General features: G+C 40.7%; 20 non-coding genes across 20 annotated transcripts; all 20 read left to right on the top strand.

Annotated features, from left to right (window-relative positions):
• Positions 1-960: 960 nt before the first annotated feature.
• On the top strand, positions 961-1032 carry trnah-gug (transfer RNA histidin (anticodon GUG)). The gene has a single exon. It is a non-coding gene; the product is annotated as a tRNA-His (tRNA).
• An 865-nt stretch (positions 1033-1897) lies between these two features.
• On the top strand, positions 1898-1969 carry trnah-gug (transfer RNA histidin (anticodon GUG)). Its single transcript has one exon. It is a non-coding gene; the product is annotated as a tRNA-His (tRNA).
• Positions 1970-2878: 909 nt separating this feature from the next.
• Positions 2879-2950, top strand: trnah-gug (transfer RNA histidin (anticodon GUG)). Its single transcript has one exon. It is a non-coding gene; the product is annotated as a tRNA-His (tRNA).
• Positions 2951-3815: 865 nt separating this feature from the next.
• trnah-gug (transfer RNA histidin (anticodon GUG)) lies at positions 3816-3887 on the top strand. The gene has a single exon. It is a non-coding gene; the product is annotated as a tRNA-His (tRNA).
• A 1035-nt stretch (positions 3888-4922) lies between these two features.
• trnah-gug (transfer RNA histidin (anticodon GUG)) lies at positions 4923-4994 on the top strand. The gene has a single exon. It is a non-coding gene; the product is annotated as a tRNA-His (tRNA).
• A 227-nt stretch (positions 4995-5221) lies between these two features.
• Positions 5222-5294, top strand: trnar-acg (transfer RNA arginine (anticodon ACG)). Its single transcript has one exon. It is a non-coding gene; the product is annotated as a tRNA-Arg (tRNA).
• Positions 5295-5860: 566 nt separating this feature from the next.
• trnah-gug (transfer RNA histidin (anticodon GUG)) lies at positions 5861-5932 on the top strand. Its single transcript has one exon. It is a non-coding gene; the product is annotated as a tRNA-His (tRNA).
• Positions 5933-7026: 1094 nt separating this feature from the next.
• Positions 7027-7098, top strand: trnah-gug (transfer RNA histidin (anticodon GUG)). Its single transcript has one exon. It is a non-coding gene; the product is annotated as a tRNA-His (tRNA).
• A 226-nt stretch (positions 7099-7324) lies between these two features.
• On the top strand, positions 7325-7397 carry trnar-acg (transfer RNA arginine (anticodon ACG)). Its single transcript has one exon. It is a non-coding gene; the product is annotated as a tRNA-Arg (tRNA).
• A 731-nt stretch (positions 7398-8128) lies between these two features.
• Positions 8129-8200, top strand: trnah-gug (transfer RNA histidin (anticodon GUG)). Its single transcript has one exon. It is a non-coding gene; the product is annotated as a tRNA-His (tRNA).
• A 228-nt stretch (positions 8201-8428) lies between these two features.
• trnar-acg (transfer RNA arginine (anticodon ACG)) lies at positions 8429-8501 on the top strand. Its single transcript has one exon. It is a non-coding gene; the product is annotated as a tRNA-Arg (tRNA).
• Positions 8502-9067: 566 nt separating this feature from the next.
• On the top strand, positions 9068-9139 carry trnah-gug (transfer RNA histidin (anticodon GUG)). The gene has a single exon. It is a non-coding gene; the product is annotated as a tRNA-His (tRNA).
• Positions 9140-9365: 226 nt separating this feature from the next.
• On the top strand, positions 9366-9438 carry trnar-acg (transfer RNA arginine (anticodon ACG)). The gene has a single exon. It is a non-coding gene; the product is annotated as a tRNA-Arg (tRNA).
• A 1569-nt stretch (positions 9439-11007) lies between these two features.
• On the top strand, positions 11008-11079 carry trnay-gua (transfer RNA tyrosine (anticodon GUA)). Its single transcript has one exon. It is a non-coding gene; the product is annotated as a tRNA-Tyr (tRNA).
• A 224-nt stretch (positions 11080-11303) lies between these two features.
• trnar-acg (transfer RNA arginine (anticodon ACG)) lies at positions 11304-11376 on the top strand. Its single transcript has one exon. It is a non-coding gene; the product is annotated as a tRNA-Arg (tRNA).
• Positions 11377-11942: 566 nt separating this feature from the next.
• Positions 11943-12014, top strand: trnah-gug (transfer RNA histidin (anticodon GUG)). The gene has a single exon. It is a non-coding gene; the product is annotated as a tRNA-His (tRNA).
• Positions 12015-12992: 978 nt separating this feature from the next.
• On the top strand, positions 12993-13064 carry trnah-gug (transfer RNA histidin (anticodon GUG)). Its single transcript has one exon. It is a non-coding gene; the product is annotated as a tRNA-His (tRNA).
• Positions 13065-16025: 2961 nt separating this feature from the next.
• Positions 16026-16097, top strand: trnah-gug (transfer RNA histidin (anticodon GUG)). Its single transcript has one exon. It is a non-coding gene; the product is annotated as a tRNA-His (tRNA).
• Positions 16098-16323: 226 nt separating this feature from the next.
• trnar-acg (transfer RNA arginine (anticodon ACG)) lies at positions 16324-16396 on the top strand. The gene has a single exon. It is a non-coding gene; the product is annotated as a tRNA-Arg (tRNA).
• Positions 16397-18245: 1849 nt separating this feature from the next.
• Positions 18246-18317, top strand: trnah-gug (transfer RNA histidin (anticodon GUG)). Its single transcript has one exon. It is a non-coding gene; the product is annotated as a tRNA-His (tRNA).
• Positions 18318-24996: the final 6679 nt, after the last annotated feature.

Raw genomic sequence — 24996 nt, 5'->3', positions numbered from 1 at the left:
ACATCCATAAAAAGCCAAAAAGTAATTAGCTTTCAACATGTGCTAAAACACATCTAAATCCTTCAATGTCAGTCAAGCACAGCTGTCAACAAGCTTTCTCTGTTGTTTGTCTAGAATCAGCAGTGCTAGATAAACCATCCGTGATAATGTCATTTGTTACTCATCAATTAGGGAAACCGAGAAAATAGCGGTATATTTAATATGTAGAGTTCCAACTATGCTATCACAACAACGAGCCCCTCTTCCTTCCAGATGGCCGTGATCGTATAGTGGTTAGAACTCTGCGTTGTGGTCGCAGTAACCCAGGTTCGAATCGGGGTCACAGCAGCTGGGTAAAGCTACTTTTCGGTTGTTCCTTTGAATTAATAAGTCGTCTGATATATTTTACACTGATAGAAACTGGACAGCTTAGGCTAAATTTCCTGCAAGATGCCCCTTATTTTCGACTACAATAAAAATTTGATTGGCCTTCTATACCCTTGCCAACAAATATCGGCACTGTTTCCATACAATGGTGTGAGAACCGAGCTGCTCCCGATGCTCATTGAATGTAGGGCTAGTGGCGCAATGGATAAAGCGTCTATCTACGGATCAGAAGATTCTAGGTTTGACTTCTGGCTAGCTTGTACTGCTCTTTAGCTATTAAATCACTTGTTCCTCATTTCCAACTTTACTCCTATACAAACTGTCTATCAAAGTAAATGTCCATCCATAAAAAGCCAAAAAGTAATTAGCTTTCAACATGTGCTAAAACACATCTAAATCCTTCAATGTTAGTCAAGCACAGCTGTCAACAAGCTTTCTCTGTTGTTTGTCTAGAATCAGCAGTGCTAGATAAACCATCCGTGATAATGTCATTTGTTACTCATCAATTAGGGAAACCGAGAAAATAGCAGTATATTTAATATTCAGAGTTCCATCTATGCTATCACAACAACGAGGCCTTCTTCCTACCAAATGGCCGTGATCGTATAGTGGTTAGTACTCTGCGTTGTGGTCGCAGCAACCCCGGTTCGAATCCGGGTCACGGCAGCTGGGTAAAGCTACTTTTCGGTTGTTCCTTTGAATTAATACGTCTTCTGATATATTTTACACTGATAGAAACTGGACAGCTTAGGATAAATGTCCTGCAAGACGCCCTGTATTTTCGACTACAACAAAAATTTGACTGGCCTTCTATACCCTTGCCAACAAATATCGCCACTGTTTGCATACAATGGTGTGAGAACCGAGCTGCTCCCGATACTCTCTGAATGTAGGTCTAGTGGCGCAATGGATAATGCGCCTGACTACACCTCAGAAGATTCTAGGTTTGACTCCTGGCTAGCTCGTACTGCTCTTTAGCTATTAAATCACTTGTTCCTCATTTCCAACTTTACTCCTATACAAACTGTCTATCAAAGTAAATGTACATCCATAAAAAGCCAAAAAGTAATTAATTAACTTTCAACATGTGCTGAACGTTGTGGACGTAGCAACCCTGGTTCAAATACAGGTCACGGCAGCTGGGTGAAGCCACTTTTCTGTTGTTCCTTTGATTTCCTACATCTTCTAGCTAGCTCGTACTGCTCTTTAGCTATTAAATCACTTGTTCCTCATTTCCAACTTTACTCCTATACAAACTGTCTATCAAAGTAAATGTCCATCCATAAAAAGCCAAAAAGTAATTAGCTTTCAACATGTGCTAAAACACATCTAAATCCTTCAATGTTAGTCAAGCACAGCTGTCAACAAGCTTTCTCTGTTGTTTGTCTAGAATCAGCAGTGCTAGATAAACCATCCGTGATAATGTCATTTGTTACTCATCAATTAGGGAAACCGAGAAAATAGCAGTATATTTAATATTCAGAGTTCCATCTATGCTATCACAACAACGAGGCCCTCTTCCTTCCAAATGGCCGTGATCGTATAGTGGTTAGTACTCTGCGTTGTGGTCGCAGCAACCCCGGTTCGAATCCGGGTCACGGCAGCTGGGTAAAGCTACTTTTCGGTTGTTCCTTTGAATTAATACGTCTTCTGATATATTTTACACTGATAGAAACTGGACAGCTTAGGATAAATGTCCTGCAAGACGCCCCCTGTATTTTCGACTACAACAAAAATTTGACTGGCCTTCTATACCCTTGCCAACAAATATCGCCACTGTTTGCATACAATGGTGTGAGAACCGAGCTGCTCCCGATGCTCTCTGTGTAATGTAGGGCTAGTGGCAAAATGGATAAAGCGCCTGACTACGGATCAGAAGATTCTAGGTTTGACTTCTGGCTAGCTAGCTTTTTCTTTATGTACTGCTCTTTACTATTAAAAATTTCTAGGTTGTTCCTCATTTAAATCACTTGTTCCTCATTTCCAACTTTACTCCTATACAAACTGTCTATCAAAGTAAATGTACATCCATAAAAAGCCAAAAAGTAATTAATTAACTTTCAACATGTGCTGAACGTTGTGGACGTAGCAACCCTGGTTCAAATACAGGTCACGGCAGCTGGGTGAAGCCACTTTTCTGTTGTTCCTTTGATTTCCTACATCTTCTAGCTAGCTCGTACTGCTCTTTAGCTATTAAATCACTTGTTCCTCATTTCCAACTTTACTCCTATACAAACTGTCTATCAAAGTAAATGTCCATCCATAAAAAGCCAAAAAAGTAATTAGCTTTCAACATGTGCTAAAACACATCTAAATCCTTCAATGTTAGTCAAGCACAGCTGTCAACAAGCTTTCTCTGTTGTTTGTCTAGAATCAGCAGTGCTAGATAAACCATCCGTGATAATGTCATTTGTTACTCATCAATTAGGGAAACCGAGAAAATAGCAGTATATTTAATATTCAGAGTTCCATCTATGCTATCACAACAACGAGGCCCTCTTCCTTCCAAATGGCCGTGATCGTATAGTGGTTAGTACTCTGCGTTGTGGTCGCAGCAACCCCGGTTCGAATCCGGGTCACGGCAGCTGGGTAAAGCTACTTTTCGGTTGTTCCTTTGAATTAATACGTCTTCTGATATATTTTACACTGATAGAAACTGGACAGCTTAGGATAAATGTCCTGCAAGACGCCCTGTATTTTCGACTACAACAAAAATTTGACTGGCCTTCTATACCCTTGCCAACAAATATCGCCACTGTTTGCATACAATGGTGTGAGAACCGAGCTGCTCCCGATGCTCTCTGTATGTAGGGCTAGTGGCGCAATGGATAATGCGCCTGACTACACCTCAGAAGATTCTAGGTTTGACTCCTGGCTAGCTCGTACTGCTCTTTAGCTATTAAATCACTTGTTCCTCATTTCCAACTTTACTCCTATACAAACTGTCTATCAAAGTAAATGTACATCCATAAAAAGCCAAAAAGTAATTAATTAACTTTCAACATCTGCTGAACGTTGTGGACGTAGCAACCCTGGTTCAAATACAGGTCACGGCAGCTGGGTGAAGCCACTTTTCTGTTGTTCCTTTGATTTCCTACATCTTCTAGCTAGCTCGTACTGCTCTTTAGCTATTAAATCACTTGTTCCTCATTTCCAACTTTACTCCTATACAAACTGTCTATCAAAGTAAATGTCCATCCATAAAAAGCCAAAAAGTAATTAGCTTTCAACATGTGCTAAAACACATCTAAATCCTTCAATGTTAGTCAAGAACAGCTGTCAACAAGCTTTCTCTGTTGTTGGTCTAGAATCAGCAGTGCTAGATAAACCATCCGTGATAATGTCATTTGTTACTCATCAATTAGGGAAACCGAGAAAATAGCAGTATATTTAATATTCAGAGTTCCATCTATGCTATCACAACAACGAGGCCCTCTTCCTTCCAAATGGCCGTGATCGTATAGTGGTTAGTACTCTGCGTTGTGGTCGCAGCAACCCCGGTTCGAATCCGGGTCACGGCAGCTGGGTAAAGCTACTTTTCGGTTGTTCCTTTGAATTAATACGTCTTCTGATATATTTTACACTGATAGAAACTGGACAGCTTAAGCTAAATTTCCTGCAAGATGCCCCGTATTTTCGACTACAATAAAAATTTGATTGGCCTTCTATACCCTTGCCAACAAATATCGCCACTGTTTGCATACAATGGTGTGAGAACCGAGCTGCTCCCGATGCTCTTTGAATGTAGGGCTAGTGGCGCAATGGATAAAGCGTCTATCTACGGATCAGAAGATTCTAGGTTTGACTTCTGGCTAGCTCGTACTGCTCTTTAGCTATTAAATCACTTGTTCCTCATTTCCAACTTTACTCCTATACAAACTGTCTATCAAAGTAAATGTACATCCATAAAAAGCCAAAAAGGAAACATGCAACATCTGCTGAACTTGACTACGGATCAGAAAATTCTAGGTTCGACTCCTGGCTATCTTGTACGGCTCTTTAGCTGTTAAATCACTTGTTCCTCATTTCCAACTTTACTCCTATACAAACTGTCTATCAAAGTAAATGTACATCCATAAAAAGCCAAAAAGTAATTAATTAACTTTCAACATGTGCTGAACGTTGTGGACGTAGCAACCCTGGTTCAAATACAGGTCACGGCAGCTGGGTGAAGCCACTTTTCTGTTGTTCCTTTGATTTCCTACATCTTCTAGCTAGCTCGTACTGCTCTTTAGCTATTAAATCACTTGTTCCTCATTTCCAACTTTACTCCTATACAAACTGTCTATCAAAGTAAATGTCCATCCATAAAAAGCCAAAAAGTAATTAGCTTTCAACATGTGCTAAAACACATCTAAATCCTTCAATGTTAGTCAAGCACAGCTGTCAACAAGCTTTCTCTGTTGTTTGTCTAGAATCAGCAGTGCTAGATAAACCATCCGTGATAATGTCATTTGTTACTCATCAATTAGGGAAACCGAGAAAATAGCAGTATATTTAATATTCAGAGTTCCATCTATGCTATCACAACAACGAGGCCCTCTTCCTTCCAAATGGCCGTGATCGTATAGTGGTTAGTACTCTGCGTTGTGGTCGCAGCAACCCCGGTTCGAATCCGGGTCACGGCAGCTGGGTAAAGCTACTTTTCGGTTGTTCCTTTGAATTAATAATATCTTCTGATATATTTTACACTGATAGAAACTGGACAGCTTAGGCTAAATGTCCTGCAAGACGCCCCGTATTTTCGACTACAACAAAAATTTGACTGGCCTTCTATACCCTTGCCAACAAATATCGCCACTGTTTGCATACAATGGTGTGAGAACCGAGCTGCTCCCGATGCTCTCTGAATGTAGGGCTAGTGGCGCAATGGATAATGCGTCTGACTACGGATCAGAAGATTCTAGGTTCGACTCCTGGCTAGCTCGTACTGCTCTTTAGCTATTAAATCACTTGTTCCTCATTTCCAACTTTACTCCTATACAAACTGTCTATCAAAGTAAATGTACATCCATAAAAAGCCAAAAAGTAATTAATTAACTTTCAACATGTGCTGAACGTTGTGGACGTAGCAACCCTGGTTCAAATACAGGTCACGGCAGCTGGGTGAAGCCACTTTTCTGTTGTTCCTTTGATTTCCTACATCTTCTAGCTAGCTCGTACTGCTCTTTAGCTATTAAATCACTTGTTCCTCATTTCCAACTTTACTCCTATACAAACTGTCTATCAAAGTAAATGTCCATCCATAAAAAGCCAAAAAGTAATTAGCTTTCAACATGTGCTAAAACACATCTAAATCCTTCAATGTTAGTCAAGCACAGCTGTCAACAAGCTTTCTCTGTTGTTTGTCTAGAATCAGCAGTGCTAGATAAACCATCCGTGATAATGTCATTTGTTACTCATCAATTAGGGAAACCGAGAAAATAGCAGTATATTTAATATTCAGAGTTCCATCTATGCTATCACAACAACGAGGCCCTCTTCCTTCCAAATGGCCGTGATCGTATAGTGGTTAGTACTCTGCGTTGTGGTCGCAGCAACCCCGGTTCGAATCCGGGTCACGGCAGCTGGGTAAAGCTACTTTTCGGTTGTTCCTTTGAATTAATACGTCTTCTGATATATTTTACACTGATAGAAACTGGACAGCTTAGGATAAATGTCCTGCAAGACGCCCTGTATTTTCGACTACAACAAAAATTTGACTGGCCTTCTATACCCTTGCCAACAAATATCGCCACTGTTTGCATACAATGGTGAGAACCGAGAACCTCCCGAGCTGCTTGCTGAATGTAGGGCTAGTGGCGCAATGGATAAAGCCTTCTGACTACGGATCAGAAGATTCTAGGTTTGACTTCTGGCTAGCTGAGACTGCTCTTTAGCTATTAAATCACTTGTTCCTCATTTCCAACTTTACTCCTATACAAACTGTCTATCAAAGTAAATGTACATCCATAAAAAGCCAAAAAGTAATTAATTAACTTTCAACATCTGCTGAACGTTGTGGACGGAACCCTGGTTCAAATACAGGTCACGGCAGCTGGGTGAAGCCACTTTTATGTTGTTCCTTTGATTTCCTACATCTTCTAGCTAGCTCGTACTGCTCTTTAGCTATTAAATCACTTGTTCCTCATTTCCAACTTTACTCCTATACAAACTGTCTATCAAAGTAAATGTACATCCATAAAAAGCCAAAAAGTAATTAATTAACTTTCAACATGTGCTGAACGTTGTGGACGTAGCAACCCTGGTTCAAATACAGGTCACGGCAGCTGGGTGAAGCCACTTTTCTGTTGTTCCTTTGATTTCCTACATCTTCTAGCTAGCTCGTACTGCTCTTTAGCTATTAAATCACTTGTTCCTCATTTCCAACTTTACTCCTATACAAACTGTCTATCAAAGTAAATGTCCATCCATAAAAAGCCAAAAAGTAATTAGCTTTCAACATGTGCTAAAACACATCTAAATCCTTCAATGTTAGTCAAGCACAGCTGTCAACAAGCTTTCTCTGTTGTTTGTCTAGAATCAGCAGTGCTAGATAAACCATCCGTGATAATGTCATTTGTTACTCATCAATTAGGGAAACCGAGAAAATAGCAGTATATTTAATATTCAGAGTTCCATCTATGCTATCACAACAACGAGGCCCTCTTCTTCCAAATGGCCGTGATCGTATAGTGGTTAGTACTCTGCGTTGTGGTCGCAGCAACCCCGGTTCGAATCCGGGTCACGGCAGCTGGGTAAAGCTACTTTTCGGTTGTTCCTTTGAATTAATACGTCTTCTGATATATTTTACACTGATAGAAACTGGACAGCTTAGGATAAATGTCCTGCAAGACGCCCTGTATTTTCGACTACAACAAAAATTTGACTGGCCTTCTATACCCTTGCCAACAAATATCGCCACTGTTTGCATACAATGGTGTGAGAACCGAGCTGCTCCCGATGCTCTCTGTATGTAGGGCTAGTGGCGCAATGGATAACGCGTCTGACTACGGATCAGAAGATTCTAGGTTTGACTCCTGGCTAGCTCATGCTCTTTTTAGCTATTAAATCACTTGTTCCTCATTTCCAACTTTACTCCTATACAAACTGTCTATCAAAGAAATGTACATCCATAAAAAGCCAAAAAAAGTAATTAATTAATTCAACATGTGCTGAACATTTTCTAGGTTCAACTCCTGGCTAGCTCTTGTTTCTGCTGCTCTTTAGCTATTAAATCACTTGTTCCTCATTTCCAACTTTACTCCTATACAAACTGTCTATCAAAGTAAATGTACATCCATAAAAAGCCAAAAAGTAATTAATTAACTTTCAACATGTGCTGAACGTTGTGGACGTAGCAACCCTGGTTCAAATACAGGTCACGGCAGCTGGGTGAAGCCACTTTTCTGTTGTTCCTTTGATTTCCTACATCTTCTAGCTAGCTCGTACTGCTCTTTAGCTATTAAATCACTTGTTCCTCATTTCCAACTTTACTCCTATACAAACTGTCTATCAAAGTAAATGTCCATCCATAAAAAGCCAAAAAGTAATTAGCTTTCAACATGTGCTAAAACACATCTAAATCCTTCAATGTTAGTCAAGCACAGCTGTCAACAAGCTTTCTCTGTTGTTTGTCTAGAATCAGCAGTGCTAGATAAACCATCCGTGATAATGTCATTTGTTACTCATCAATTAGGGAAACCGAGAAAATAGCAGTATATTTAATATTCAGAGTTCCATCTATGCTATCACAACAACGAGGCCTTCTTCCTACCAAATGGCCGTGATCGTATAGTGGTTAGTACTCTGCGTTGTGGTCGCAGCAACCCCGGTTCGAATCCGGGTCACGGCAGCTGGGTAAAGCTACTTTTCGGTTGTTCCTTTGAATTAATACGTCTTCTGATATATTTTACACTGATAGAAACTGGACAGCTTAGGCTAAATGTCCTGCAAGACGCCCCGTATTTTCGACTACAACAAAAATTTGACTGGCCTTCTATACCCTTGCCAACAAATATCGCCACTGTTTGCATACAATGGTGTGAGAACCGAGCTGCTCCCGATGCTCTCTCTGAATGTAGGGCTAGTGGCGCAATGGATAACGCGTCTGACTACGGATCAGAAGATTCTAGGTTTGACTCCTGGCTAGCTCGTACTGCTCTTTAGCTATTAAATCACTTGTTCCTCATTTCCAACTTTACTCCTATACAAACTGTCTATCAAAGTAAATGTACATCCATAAAAAGCCAAAAAGTAATTAATTAACTTTCAACATGTGCTGAACGTTGTGGACGTAGCAACCCTGGTTCAAATACAGGTCACGGCAGCTGGGTGAAGCCACTTTTCTGTTGTTCCTTTGATTTCCTACATCTTCTAGCTAGCTCGTACTGCTCTTTAGCTATTAAATCACTTGTTCCTCATTTCCAACTTTACTCCTATACAAACTGTCTATCAAAGTAAATGTCCATCCATAAAAAGCCAAAAAGTAATTAGCTTTCAACATGTGCTAAAACACATCTAAATCCTTCAATGTTAGTCAAGCACAGCTGTCAACAAGCTTTCTCTGTTGTTTGTCTAGAATCAGCAGTGCTAGATAAACCATCCGTGATAATGTCACTTGTTACTCATCAATTAGGGAAACCGAGAAAATAGCAGTATATTTAATATTCAGAGTTCCATCTATGCTATCACAACAACGAGGCCCTCTTCCTTCCAAATGGCCGTGATCGTATAGTGGTTAGTACTCTGCGTTGTGGTCGCAGCAAACCCGGTTCGAATCCGGGTCACGGCAGCTGGGTAAAGCTACTTTTCGGTTGTTCCTTTGAATTAATACGTCTTCTGATATATTTTACACTGATAGAAACTGGACAGCTTAGGATAAATGTCCTGCAAGACGCCCTGTATTTTCGACTACAACAAAAATTTGACTGGCCTTCTATACCCTTGCCAACAAATATCGCCACTGTTTGCATACAATGGTGTGAGAACCGAGCTGCTCCCGATGGTCTCTGTATGTAGGGCTAGTGGCGCAATGGATAAAGCGTCTGACTACGGATCAGAAGATTCTAGGTTCGACTCCTGGCTAGCTCGTACTGCTCTTTAGCTATTAAATCACTTGTTCCTCATTTCCAACTTTACTCCTATACAAACTGTCTATCAAAGTAAATGTACATCCATAAAAAGCCAAAAAGTAATTAATTAACTTTCAACATCTGCTGAACGTTGTGGACGTAGCAACCCTGGTTCAAATACAGGTCACGGCAGCTGGGTGAAGCCACTTTTCTGTTGTTCCTTTGATTTCCTACATCTTCTAGCTAGCTCGTACTGCTCTTTAGCTATTAAATCACTTGTTCCTCATTTCCAACTTTACTCCTATACAAACTGTCTATCAAAGTAAATGTACATCCATAAAAAGCCAAAAAGTAATTAATTAACTTTCAACATGTGCTGAAACACATCTAAATCCTTCAATGTTAGTCAAGCACAGCTGTCAACAAGCTTTCTCTTTGTTTTCCTACAATCTTCTAGCAGTGCTAGATAAACCATTAGTGAAATCACTTGTTCCTCATTTCAATTTTAAACCTATACAAACTGTCTATTTAAATTCAATGTTCCATCCATAAAAAGCCAAAAAGTAATTAATTAACTTTCAAAATGGCATCTGCTTCAAATCCGGTGGAGCTGTAGGTTCAAATACAGGTCATTTTACACTGATAGAGCTGGGTGTCCTGCCACTTTTTTTCGACTATTGTTTGACTTGATTTCCTACAACCCGGTTCTAATCCGGTAAATCAAATATTACACTCTATTTGTCTACTTTTCCTCATTTCCTTTAAAAATTCCTTCTGATATATTTTAACACTGATAGAAACTGGACAGCTTAGGATAAATGTCCTCCTGCAAGAGGTCCCGTAAATCCAATAAAAATGTCCATCCAAAATTTGATTGGCCTTCTACACCCTGTGCCAAAAATCTAAATCACTTTGCAACCAATGGTGTGAGAACAAGCTGTCAAAAAGTAAACAGTGGCTTGGATAATGTCTATCTGACTACTCATCAAAATTCTAGGTTTGACTCCTGGCTAGCTTGTTTTTTCCATACTGCTCTTTAGCTATTAAATCACTTGTTCCTCATTTCCAACTTTACTCCTATACAAACTGTCTATCAAAGTAAATGTACATCCATAAAAAGCCAAAAAGTAATTAATTAACTTTCAACATGTGCTGAACGTTGTGGACGTAGCAACCCTGGTTCAAATACAGGTCACGGCAGCTGGGTGAAGCCACTTTTCTGTTGTTCCTTTGATTTCCTACATCTTCTAGCTAGCTCGTACTGCTCTTTAGCTATTAAATCACTTGTTCCTCATTTCCAACTTTACTCCTATACAAACTGTCTATCAAAGTAAATGTCCATCCATAAAAAGCCAAAAAGTAATTAGCTTTCAACATGTGCTAAAACACATCTAAATCCTTCAATGTTAGTCAAGCACAGCTGTCAACAAGCTTTCTCTGTTGTTTGTCTAGAATCAGCAGTGCTAGATAAACCATCCGTGATAATGTCATTTGTTACTCATCAATTAGGGAAACCGAGAAAATAGCAGTATATTTAATATTCAGAGTTCCATCTATGCTAACAACGAGGCCCTTTTCTTTCCAAATGGCCGTGATCGTATAGTGGTTAGTACTCTGCGTTGTAGTCGCAGCAACCCCGGTTCGAATCCGGGTCACGGCAGCTGGGTAAAGCTACTTTTCGGTTGTTCCTTTGAATTAATACGTCTTCTGATATATTTTACACTGATAGAAACTGGACAGCAGGATAAATGTCCTGCAAGACGCCCTGTATTTTCGACTACAACAAAAATTTGACTGGCCTTCTATACCCTTGCCAACAAATATCGCCACTGTTTGCATACAATGGTGTGAGAACCGAGCTGCTCCCGATGCTCTCTGTATGTAGGGCTAGTGGCGCAATGGATAACGCGTCTGACTACGGATCAGAAGATTCTAGGTTTGACTCCTGGCTAGCTCGTACTGCTTTTTAGCTATTAAATCACTTGTTCCTCATTTCCAACTTTACTCCTATACAAACTGTCTATCAAAGTAAATGTACATCCATAAAAAGCCAAAAAGTAATTAATTAACTTTCAACATGTGCTGAACGTTGTGGACGTAGCAACCCTGGTTCAAATACAGGTCACGGCAGCTGGGTGAAGCCACTTTTCTGTTGTTCCTTTGATTTCCTACATCTTCTAGCTAGCTCGTACTGCTCTTTAGCTATTAAATCACTTGTTCCTCATTTCCAACTTTACTCCTATACAAACTGTCTATCAAAGTAAATGTCCATCCATAAAAAGCCAAAAAGTAATTAGCTTTCAACATGTGCTAAAACACATCTAAATCCTTCAATGTTAGTCAAGCACAGCTGTCAACAAGCTTTCTCTGTTGTTTGTCTAGAATCAGCAGTGCTAGATAAACCATCCGTGATAATGTCATTTGTTACTCATCAATTAGGGAAACCGAGAAAATAGCAGTATATTTAATATTCAGAGTTCCATCTATGCTATCACAACAACGAGGCCCTCTTCCTTCCAAATGGCCGTGATCGTATAGTGGTTAGTACTCTGCGTTGTGGTCGCAGCAACCCCGGTTCGAATCCGGGTCACGGCAGCTGGGTAAAGCTACTTTTCGGTTGTTCCTTTGAATTAATACGTCTTCTGATATATTTTACACTGATAGAAACTGGACAGCTTAGGATAAATGTCCTGCAAGACGCCCCTGTATTTTCGACTACAACAAAAATTTGACTGGCCTTCTATACCCTTGCCAACAAATATCGCCACTGTTTGCATACAATGGTGTGAGAACCGAGCTGCTCCCGACGATCTCTGTATGTAGGGCTAGTGGCGCAATGGATAAAGCGCTGACTACGGATCAGAAGATTCTAGGTTTGACTCTGGCTGGCTCTGCTCTTTAGGCGCAAAAGGATCATTTCCAACTTTACTCCTATACAAACTCTATCACGGATCCAGAAGATTCTAGGTTTGACTCCTGGCTAGCAGCTGGGTGAAGCTACTTACTGCTCGTTTTTAGCTATTAAATCACTTGTTCCTCATTTCCAACTTTACTCCTATACAAACTGTCTATCAAAGTAAATGTACATCCATAAAAAGCCAAAAAGTAATTAATTAACTTTCAACATGTGCTGAACGTTGTGGACGTAACAACCCTGGTTCAAATACAGGTCACGGCAGCTGGGTGAAGCCACTTTTCTGTTGTTCCTTTGATTTCCTACATCTTCTAGCTAGCTCTCGTACTGCTCTTTAGCTATTAAATCACTTGTTCCTCATTTCCAACTTTACTCCTATACAAACTGTCTATCAAAGTAAATGTCCATCCATAAAAAGCCAAAAAGTAATTAGCTTTCAACATGTGCTAAAACACATCTAAATCCTTCAATGTTAGTCAAGCACAGCTGTCAACAAGCTTTCTCTGTTGTTTGTCTAGAATCAGCAGTGCTAGATAAACCATCCGTGATAATGTCATTTGTTACTCATCAATTAGGGAAACCGAGAAAATAGCAGTATATTTAATATTCAGAGTTCCATCTATGCTATCACAACAACGAGGCCCTCTTCCTTCCAAATGGCCGTGATCGTATAGTGGTTAGTACTCTGCGTTGTGGTCGCAGCAACCCCGGTTCAAATCCGGGTCACGGCAGCTGGGTAAAGCTAGTTTTCAGTTGTTCCTTTGAATTAATACGTCTTCTGATATATTTTACACTGATAGAAACTGGACAGCTTAGGATAAATGTCCTGCAAGACGCCCCCTGTATTTTTTTTGACTACAACAAAAATTTGACTGGCCTTCTATACCCTTGCCAACAAATATCGCCACTGTTTGCATACAATGGTGTGAGAACCGAGCTGCTCCCCATGCTCTCTGAATGTAGGGGCTAGTGGCGCAATGGATAAAGCGCCTCTGACTACTAGATCAGAAGATTCTAGGTTTGACTCCTGGCTAGCTTCGTTCACTGCTCTTTTTTAGCTATTAAATCACTTGTTCCTCATTTCCAACTTTACTCCTATACAAACTGTCTATCAAAGTAAATGTACATCCATAAAAAGCCAAAAAGTAATTAATTAACTTTCAACATGTGCTGAACGTTGTGGACGTAGCAACCCTGGTTCAAATACAGGTCACGGCAGCTGGGTGAAGCCACTTTTCTGTTGTTCCTTTGATTTCCTACATCTTCTAGCTAGTCGCACTGCTCTTTAACTATTAAATCACTTGTTCCTCATTTCGTACTGCTCTTTAGCTATTAAATCACTTGTTCCTCATTTCCAACTTTACTCCTATACAAACTGTCTATCAAAGTAAATGTCCATCCATAAAAAGCCAAAAAGTAATTAGCTTTCAACATGTGCTAAAACACATCTAAATCCTTCAATGTTAGTCAAGCACAGCTGTCAACAAGCTTTCTCTGTTGTTTGTCTAGAATCAGCAGTGCTAGATAAACCATCCGTGATAATGTCATTTGTTACTCATCAATTAGGGAAACCGAGAAAATAGCAGTATATTTAATATTCAGAGTTCCATCTATGCTATCACAACAACGAGGCCCTCTTCCTTCCAAATGGCCGTGATCGTATAGTGGTTAGTACTCTGCGTTGTGGCAGCAAACCCCGGTTCGAATCCGGGTCACGGCAGCTGGGTAAAGCTACTTTTCGGTTGTTCCTTTGAATTAATACGTCTTCTGATATATTTTACACTGATAGAAACTGGACAGCTTAGGATAAATGTCCTGCAAGACGCCCTGTATTTTCGACTACAACAAAAAAATTGACTGGCCTTCTATACCCTTGCCAACAAATATCGCCACTGTTTGCATACAATGGTGTGAGAACCGAGCTGCTCCCGATGCTCTGTATGTAGGGGCTAGTGGCGCAATGGATAAAAGCGCCTGACTACGGATCAGAAGATTCTAGGTTTGACTCCTGGCTAGCTCGTACTGCTCTTTAGCTATTAAATCACTTGTTCCTCATTTCCAACTTTCATTTCCAACTTTACCCTATACAAACTGTCTATCAAAGTAAATGTACATCCATAAAAAGCCAAAAAGTAATTAATTAACTTTCAACATGTGCTGAACGTTGTGGACGTAGCAACCCTGGTTCAAATACAGGTCACGGCAGCTGGGTGAAGCCACTTTTCTGTTGTTCCTTTGATTTCCTACATCTTCTAGCTAGCTCGTACTGCTCTTTAGCTATTAAATCACTTGTTCCTCATTTCCAACTTTACTCCTATACAAACTGTCTATCAAAGTAAATGTACATCCATAAAAAGCCAAAAAGTAATTAGCTTTCAACATGTGCTAAAACACATCTAAATCCTTCAATGTTAGTCAAGCACAGCTGTCAACAAGCTTTCTCTGTTGTTTGTCTAGAATCAGCAGTGCTAGATAAACCATCCGTGATAATGTCATTTGTTACTCATCAATTAGGGAAACCGAGAAAATAGCAGTATATTTAATATTCAGAGTTCCATCTATGCTATCACAACAACGAGGCCTTCTTCCTACCAAATGGCCATGATCGTATAAAAAGGTTAGTACTCTCAACATTGTGGTCGCAGCAACCCTGGTTCAAATACAGGTCACGGCAGCTGGGTAAAGCTACTTTTCGGTTGTTCCTTTGAATTAATACGTCTTCTGATATATTTTACACTGATAGAAACTGGACAGCTTAAGCTAAATTTCCTGCAAGATGCCCCGTATTTTCGACTACAATAAAAATTTGATTGGCCTTCTATACCCTTGCCAACAAATATCGCCACTGTTTGCATACAATGGTGTGAGAACCGAGCTGCTCCCGATGCTCTCAATGTTAGTGGCGCAATGGATAAAGCGTCTGAACGGATCAGAAGATTCTAGGTTTGACTCCTGTGCTCTTTAGCTATTAAATCACTTGTTCCTCATTTCCAACTTTACTCCTATACAAACTGTCTATCAAAGTAAATGTACATCCATAAAAAAGCAAAATCAGAAACATGTGGTTCAAATACGGTCTAGGTTCACGGCACTTTTCTGTTGTTCCTTTGCTACATCTTCTAGCTAGCTGCTCTTTTAGCTATTAAATCACTTGTTCCTCATTTCCAACTTTACTCCTATACAAACTGTCTATCAAAGTAAATGTACATCCATAAAAAGCCAAAAAGTAATTAATTAACTTTCAACATGTGCTGAACGTTGTGGACGTAGCAACCCTGGTTCAAATACAGGTCACGGCAGCTGGGTGAAGCCACTTTTCTGTTGTTCCTTTGATTTCCTACATCTTCTAGCTAGCTCGTACTGCTCTTTAGCTATTAAATCACTTGTTCCTCATTTCCAACTTTACTCCTATACAAACTGTCTATCAAAGTAAATGTCCATCCATAAAAAGCCAAAAAGTAATTAGCTTTCAACATGTGCTAAAACACATCTAAATCCTTCAATGTTAGTCAAGCACAGCTGTCAACAAGCTTTCTCTGTTGTTTGTCTAGAATCAGCAGTGCTAGATAAACCATCCGTGATAATGTCATTTGTTACTCATCAATTAGGGAAACCGAGAAAATAGCAGTATATTTAATATTCAGAGTTCCATCTATGCTATCACAACAACGAGGCCCTCTTCCTTCCAAATGGCCGTGATCGTATAGTGGTTAGTACTCTGCGTTGTGGTCGCAGCAACCCCGGTTCGAATCCGGGTCACGGCAGCTGGGTAAAGCTACTTTTCGGTTGTTCCTTTGAATTAATACGTCTTCTGATATATTTTACACTGATAGAAACTGGACAGCTTAGGATAAATGTCCTGCAAGACGCCCTGTATTTTCGACTACAACAAAAATTTGACTGGCCTTCTATACCCTTGCCAACAAATATCGCCACTGTTTGCATACAATGGTGTGAGAACCGAGCTGCTCCCGATGCTCTCTGTATGTAGGGCTAGTGGCGCAATGGATAACGCGTCTGACTACGGATCAGAAGATTCTAGGTTCGACTCCTGGCTAGCTCGTACTGCTCTTTAGCTATTAAATCACTTGTTCCTCATTTCCAACTTTACTCCTATACAAACTGTCTATCAAAGTAAATGTACATCCATAAAAAGCCAAAAAGTAATTAATTAACTTTCAACATGTGCTGAACGTTGTGGACGTAGCAACCCTGGTTCAAATACAGGTCACGGCAGCTGGGTGAAGCCACTTTTCTGTTGTTCCTTTGATTTCCTACATCTTCTAGCTAGCTCGTACTGCTCTTTAGCTATTAAATCACTTGTTCCTCATTTCCAACTTTACTCCTATACAAACTGTCTATCAAAAAAGTAAATGTACATCCATAAAAAAAAAAAAAAAAGTAATTAATTAACCCTTTGTTGAACATGTTCCTAGAAAACCCTGGTTGGTTCAAATACAGGTCAATGGCAGCTGGGTGAAGCCACTTTTCTGTTGTTCCTTTGATTTCCTACATCTTCTAGCTAGCTCGTACTGCTCTTTAGCTATTAAATCACTTGTTCCTCATTTCCAACTTTACTCCTATACAAACTGTCTATCAAAGTAAATGTACATCCATAAAAAGCCATAAAGTCATTAGTTTTCAACATGTGCTAAAACACATCTAAATCCTTCAATGTTAGTCAAGCACAGCTGTCAACAAGCTTTCTCTGTTGTTTGTCTAGAATCAGCAGTGCTAGATAAACCATCCGTGATAATGTCATTTGTTACTCATCAATTAGGGAAACCGAGAAAATAGCAGTATATTTAATATTCAGAGTTCCATCTATGCTATCACAACAACGAGGCCCTTTTTCTTCCTGGCCATGATCGTTAGTGGTTAGTACCAAATGGCCGTGGGTCGATCGTTGTAGTGGTTAGTAAAGCTACTTGCTATTAAATCAAATGTCCTCATTTCAAGGTCGCCATAAACCCTGGTTCTATACCCTTGCCAACAAATAATGTTTGCATAATCAGGGTCACCGCAGCTGCTCAATTAGGTTGTCTGTATGTATACTTTTTCGGTTGTTCCTTTGAATTAATGGGTACGTTTTCTGATATATTTTTTACACTGATAGAAACTGGACAGCTAAGGCTAAATGTCCTGCAAGAGGCCCCGTATTTTCGACTACAACAAAAATTTGACTGTCCTTCTATACCCTTGCCAACAAATATCGCCACTGTTTGCATACAATGGTGTGAGAACCGAGCTGCTCCCGATACTCTCTGAATGTAGGGCTAGTGGCGCAATGGATAATGCGTCTGACTACGGATCAGAAAATTCTAGGTTCGACTCCTGGCTATCTTGTACGGCTCTTTAGCTGTTAAATCACTTGTTCCTCATTTCCAACTTTACTCCTATACAAACTGTCTATCAAAGTAAATGTACATCCATAAAAAGCCAAAAAGTAATTAATTAACTTTCAACATGTGCTGAACGTTGTGGACGTAGCAACCCTGGTTCAAATACAGGTCACGGCAGCTGGGTGAAGCCACTTTTCTGTTGTTCCTTTGATTTCCTACATCTTCTAGCTAGCTCGTACTGCTCTTTAGCTATTAAATCACTTGTTCCTCATTTCCAACTTTACTCCTATACAAACTGTCTATCAAAGTAAATGTCCATCCATAAAAAGCCAAAAAGTAATTAGCTTTCAACATGTGCTAAAACACATCTAAATCCTTCAATGTTAGTCAAGCACAGCTGTCAACAAGCTTTCTCTGTTGTTTGTCTAGAATCAGCAGTGCTAGATAAACCATCCGTGATAATGTCATTTGTTACTCATCAATTAGGGAAACCGAGAAAATAGCAGTATATTTAATATTCAGAGTTCCATCTATGCTATCACAACAACGAGGCCCTCTTCCTTCCAAATGGCCGTGATCGTATAGTGGTTAGTACTCTGCGTTGTGGTCGCAGCAACCCCGGTTCGAATCCGGGTCACGGCAGCTGGGTAAAGCTACTTTTCGGTTGTTCCTTTGAATTAATACGTCTTCTGATATATTTTACACTGATAGAAACTGGACAGCTTAGGATAAATCAAGACGCCCTGTTACTACAACAAAAATTTGACTGGCCTTCTTACCCTTGCCAACAAATATCGCCACTGTTTGCATACAATGGTGTGAGAACCGAGCTCTTCTGGCTGTAGGGCTAGTGGCGCAATGGATAACGCTCTTTACGGATCATTAAGATTCTAGGTTTGACTCCTGGCTTCCTCTTTTAGCTATTAATTCACTTGTTCCTCATTTCCAACTTTACTCCTGTACAAACTGTCTATCAAAGTAAATGTACATCCATAAAAAGCCAAAAAGTAAGTAATTACCTTTCAACATGTGCTAAACGTTGTGGACGCAGCAACCCCGGTTCAAATACAGGTCACGGCAGATATAATAACACACTTTTCTGTTGTTCCCAAGGTTTCCTACTCTTTAGCTCCCTCGTTCAGAACTGATTACATTAAACCCCTTGTTCCTCATTTCCCCTACTATTATTGTATTTACTCTAAACATTCTCAATCAAAGTAAATGTCCATCCATAAAAAGCCTCCCACCTAGATTTTAACCTATGACAAGAAGACTAAATAACTGAACTGTTATCGCTAGTCTTGTAAACCTAATATGCAGTGCTAAATTTATACCACATATACAACTTCATTAACATAGCAGTAAGCACCTGAACATGAATAATGCATTCATAACTCATCTCTACATGAACACTTAGAGATTCAGTCTATTTGGTGTTGTCCGCTGCCTTTCTGGATAGCGGCGTTCTTGTTGCACTTCCTGAGATGGACCAGCAGCAACATTTTCTGGCTCTGTACTTTCTGCTGGATTCTCACAGCAGTACTCCAAGAAGTCCTCGTCATCCCTTCTGCTTGGTGAATATGAAGCCTTGGATGCACGCAGGTGATCCACATGCACCTTGACACAACGATGACCAACTTGTACCACATAGGTCAGAGGTCCTCTTTGTTGCAGAATCGTTCCTGGAATCCCCAGCTTCTTTGGATGTCTGAAATCCCGAACTAACACCCTCCCCCCCAGTTTAAATGTCCGGAGTGGCATTGCTCGCATGTCATGAGCCTTTTTCTGCTGTAACTGATGCTTGAGCACTTCTTCTGACATGTCTGGCTTCAATAATGACAAAAATACGTTGGTTGTCTCTTTAGGAACATTTCAGCCGGGTGCGCTCAGTGACTGTGTGTGAGGAATGTTTCTGTCCATCTCCAAACTGTTCCTGATGTGAAATGGAACCAAGCAAGCCGTTGCTGAGGTGACACAGACTGAACTTCCAGTCGAGTCCAGGCTTTTTAGCTATTAAATGTCTTGTTCCTCATTTCCAACTTTACTCCATATACAAACTGTCTGGTAAAGTAAATGTATATCCATAAAAAGCCTCCATTATCCTTGAGAAACTGCTCAAACTCAGCAGATGTAAATGGAGAACCCATTAAATGACAGGTCAACACCTTTGGTGAAGCCATATTCTGTTGTTCCTTTGGTTCTGAGAAGATGTGCAGTCTTCTCCTCTTTAGTTATTAAATCACTTGTTCCTCATTTCCAACTTTAGCCACTTTGAATAGACATCTACTAACAGCAAAAAGTGCTGCTTTCAACATCTCAAAACACATCTAAATCAACATGTATCCTTTCCCACGGTGAAGTAGCCCATGACCAAGGATGGAGGGGTGCTACTGCAGGCCTGTTCAGGGTGATCTCAAATGCAGCACACTGACCCACAAAGTTCTCTATCTCTTGATTTAGTCCACATCCATTTACCCAAAAGTTAATTAACAACAGTCACCACAGGAAACTTTCCTCATTTCTAATGCCTTCATTCTTGTTATTCCAGGATGTCCCTCATGTACATCAGACAACAATCTCCGTCTGAACTTGGTATTGAATCTGAGGTCTGCTATGTTTTACATTGATAGAAACTGGACAGCTTAGGCTAAATGTCCTGCAAGAGGCCCCGTATTTTCGACTACAACAAAAATTTGACTGGCCTTCTATACCCTTGCCAACAAATATCCCCACTGTTTGCATACAGTGGTGTGAGAACCGAGCTGCTCCCGATACTCTCTGAATGTAGGGCTAGTGGCGCAATGGATAACGCATCTGACTACGGATCAGAAGATTCTAGGGTCGACTCCTGGCTAGATCCTACTACTCTTTAGCTGCTTGATCCTCATTTCCAACTTTACTCCTGTACAAACTGTCTATCAAAGTAAATGTACATCCATAAAAAGCCGAAAAAAGTAAGTAATTAGCTTTCAACACATGCTAAACGTTGTGGACGCAACAATCCCGGTTCAAATACAGTTCACGGCAGCTGGGTGAAGCTACTTTTCTGTTGTTCCTTTGAATTACTACATCTTCTGGCTAGCTCGTACTGTTCTTTACATATTAAATCACTTGTTCCTCATTTCCAACTTTACTCTTGTACAAACTGTCTATCAAAGTAAATGTACATCCATAAAAAGCCAAAACGTAAGTAATTAACTTTCAATATGTGCGAAACGTTGTGAACGCAGCAACCCTGGTTCAAATAGACGTCACGGCAGCTGGGTGAAGCTACTTTTCTGTTGTTCCTTTGAATTACTACATCTTCTGGCTAGCTCGTACTGCTCTTTAGCTATTAAATCACTTGTTCCTCATTTCCAATTTAACTCCTATACAAACTGTCTATCAAAGTAAATGTACATCCATAAAAAGACAAAAAGTAATTGGATTTCAACATGTGCTAAAACACATCTAAATCCTTCAATTTCAGTCAAGCACAGCTGTCAACAAGCTTTCACTGTTGTTTGTCTAGAATCAGCAGTGCTAGATAAACCATCTGTGGAATTGTCATTTGTTACTCATCAATTAGGGAAACCGAGAAAATAGCAGTATATTTAATATTCAGTGTTCAAACTATGCTATCACAACAACGAGGCCCTCTTTCTACCAAATGGCCGTGATCGTATAGTGGTTAGTACTCTGCGTTGTGGTCGCAGCAACCCAGGTTTGAATCTGGGTCACGGCAGCTGGATAAAGCTACTTTTCGGTTGTTCCTTTGAATTACTACGTTGTCCGCTATATTTTACATTGATAGAAACGGGCCAAATGTCCTGCAAGACGCCCCATATTTTCGACTACAACAAAAATTTGACTGTCCTTCTATACCCTTGCCAACAAATATCCCCTTTGTTTGCATACAATGGTGTGAGAACCGAGCTTCTCCCAATGCACTCTGAATGTAGGGCTAGTGGCGCAATGGATAACGCGTTTGACTATGGCTCCGAATATTCTAGTTTTGACTCCTGGCTAGCTCATACTGCTCTGTAGATATTAAATCACTTGTTCCTCCCTTTCCAACTTTACTCCTGTACAAACTGTCTATCAAAGTAATCTTTAGCTATTAAAAGGAGCCAATAAGGAGGGGTGTTTCCCCCCGAGTGACAGCCATTGACAGCCTGGCAACAGCCAGTCCCTGAGCAGTCTGCATATCCAAGAGCCGGGTCGCAAAATTATGAATCCCACTATGGCAACGCCAAGACCCGCCGTATGACGCAGCTCAATTGGTTGGGATTAGGCATTTCACCTCGAGTGGTTAAGGTTAGTGTTAGGGGATTGGTCAGGTGATAGGACGGATTATTTTGACTTTGTTGGTAAGTTTGTTTAAGTTTTTTTTTTTCTGTATTGTGTCATGTTCAAAAGTTCAAAGTTACCGAAGGGTCCCCTCCCCCACTTGAAAATGACTGATCACTCACAAACTGAACTCTGCTTCATTCATAAAGCTTGAATGAGTGAAAGTTATTGTTTTTTTGTTATTGTTTTTTTTGGCAAAATGTTAGCATTAGCCTACCATTGATGATAAATCACTGTTAGGACAAGCCAGGTAGAAATGAGTGTTAAATTAGCCCACTGTGGTTATCTTAACGTGACGTAATCAGTGTTGTTGCTTGAAGTTTGCGCTATTTTTTATCTTTAGCTAGTCATTGTCACTTTTGGTGGACTTTTTTTAGCAAATACTTATATAATAGCATCAATCTATAGGTATGTGTGTGTGGGAGTCTCGGTACAGTGCCATTCTCTTTTCTGCATTGATATTAGATTGGATTCAACTTTATTGTCATTGTGCAGAGTACAAATACAAAGACAATGAAATGCAGTTTACGTCCAACCAGAAGTTTAAAAAAAAATCTGAAAAGTGCAATGTCATATTCAAGTATAGACAGGTTGAGCATAAACAGGACAATGAAATACATTGCAGTGTTATAAGAGCAGAATAAATCTGACTATGTAATATATGTAATATGAACGATGTATGCACAGCATGTACATATATGTGCAATGTAGTAGCAGTGACATTATAATAGTAGTACGAATAATATCGATATCGGCTTCTCTTTCTGCTCTCAGCGAAGGCGGTTGCTTTCTCTCCCTCTCCCTCCCAGGCCTACCCTGCTTGCTATCTTGTCTCGTGTTGTCTGCTGTTAACTTTTTAGAGACTCTCCCTGCAAGGCTCAGGCTCTCCAAATTATGGAATTGATTAACTGGTCTCTCAGCGCAATTGACACTATTCTCGAGGAGGAGCACTGGTACGGGTGAGCCAGCATGTCCTGACGGAACGTTTGCTGCGGGGTATACGATGGACGGCTGGGAGAAATGGCGTGTCGTGTGTCTCTCTGCTCTCTCCTTGGAGGACATTGAGGATATCTCCTATTCGGAACCATGATAACTGGACTGCTGCTGATTGAAGGATGCTTCGCCCTGGTTTATCGAGAAATAAAAAAAAACTCTGGTAGCTGTCCAAAGCCCAAGGAAGCTGCCTGGCCTGACTGAAGCTGTTGAAAAAGCGATCAGTTTGCAAACTGGGATTATCAGTTTGCAAACTGGGACTATTAATTGCGTGATGGAATACAACATGGTAATGACCCGCGGCTTGGATACTGTCATGAAGAAGGTCACTGATTTGGAAAGAAAAATTTACCAGTTGAACGGATGAACAATAGAATGACTGTTAAATTAGAGCAGCCATTCGTGTAGCCCAAACAAATTTAATCTTTCGGCCCCCTTATCTTGGACGGACTTGCCAAGGCCGTTTCTTGAAACAAACAGTCACAATGTCGGGGCTCTGCAAGCAAGACGCTCTTGTTCCTCCCCCATCTTACCCTCTGCCTGCTGATTGTCGTATCGGTTCTGGACTGTTGAGGGGCGTCACCACGGCAACGTGCTGTGTTATCGCTATAACATTCTGCGGACTGAGTGGACTCGGTGTGTCTGTGCATGTTGCTTAATGTGACATGCACCTACGATACCAAGATACATTCCTTGTGTGTGTAAACGTACTTGGCAATAAAGCTTTTCTGATTCTGATTCTGATATATGCAGTGTATTAGCAGTATATATAAGAAAAACAGAATAATTACGGGTATTCTGTGTGAACCATATAGACATATGTACAGCTATGTTCAGTGTGGTAACATTGTAAGAGTAGTAGAATAAGTGTATGTGCAGGATGAATAGTATGAAGAGCAGTAGAATAAGGCAATGTATAGGTGTGATTACAGTATGTACATTTGTGTGGCTATATAAGTACATTTGTAAATAAATAAAACAGTATGGGATGGTTCATATATAGCCTTAGCGCTATCTGGACTTGTCATCATGTTTCAAACTTTTTAAATAGTCTTTAAGATGTATCATTAGGCTAATCTTCTGATAGGTGCTCAGATGCAGAAGATGGTTTCAACATTGTCTTCCTTACTGAGAGATATGTTGCCAAAGTTTAGAAAGAGGGCTGATTGGACAGTCAATTTAAATGACTCCCATGATGCTGGTTGAGTGAAGAGCAGGGCCCAGCCATGGTCGCGTCCTCTTTCACCAGAGGAGGTGTTGGAGTCGGCCAAGCGAGCTGCAGTTGAGCAAGGCCTCGACCCAGAAGATGAGGTCTGTGTGCTGGGTCTGCATAAGCTGCAGTTCGGTGTTTTCAGGGGGCAGACATTCAGGTGGGTCCTGGAGAATGCTCTTGGTATGGTGGGTACCTGGTGGCTCCCATGATCAGGGAGATTGAGAGGGGTGAGGTGAAGGACGCCCTGGCCAACAGCGACAACAAGAAAGCCTTCCGACGCTACATGGAGATGTTCCCTGAGGGCCGGGAGGCTATCATCATAAAGCTGCAATGGGCGCCGAGCACCCAATCATTCTCCTCCACATCATCTGTTGGCACACTGCCTTAGCCTCTGCTGCAGCATCCACCAGTCGGTCCCCAGCGCCCGCAGTGCCACCTACTAGCCGGTCCCCAGCCTCTGCAGTGCCACCACCAGCCGGCTCCAAGGCTCTGCATCACCATCCACTAGCGGCGCCCCTTCCACCATGCGTGTGCTGGTCATGTCAATGCATGCATTGCTGGTGGGAAAGGAGCCTTGACATGTCGGTCAGAAGACTTGTCTCTTCTTCTGCCAACAGGTTACAGCCTAGTAAGTCTGATGTAATTAAAGTGTGGGAGGCCAATAGTAATATGAATATACATACATAAAGTTTTTTTTTTTTTAAACTCAATCATTATTGTCTTTTCTAGCCATTCTAGCAGTGCCAGCACGAGGCTCATCGGAGCACGTCCGTCCATCAGTCCCAG

This window comes from Perca flavescens, chromosome 3 (assembly GCF_004354835.1).
Source record: "Perca flavescens isolate YP-PL-M2 chromosome 3, PFLA_1.0, whole genome shotgun sequence".
NCBI lineage: Eukaryota > Metazoa > Chordata > Actinopteri > Perciformes > Percidae > Perca > Perca flavescens.
Note: the sequence above shows the minus strand (reverse complement) of the source record. Positions and strands in the feature narration are given on the sequence as shown.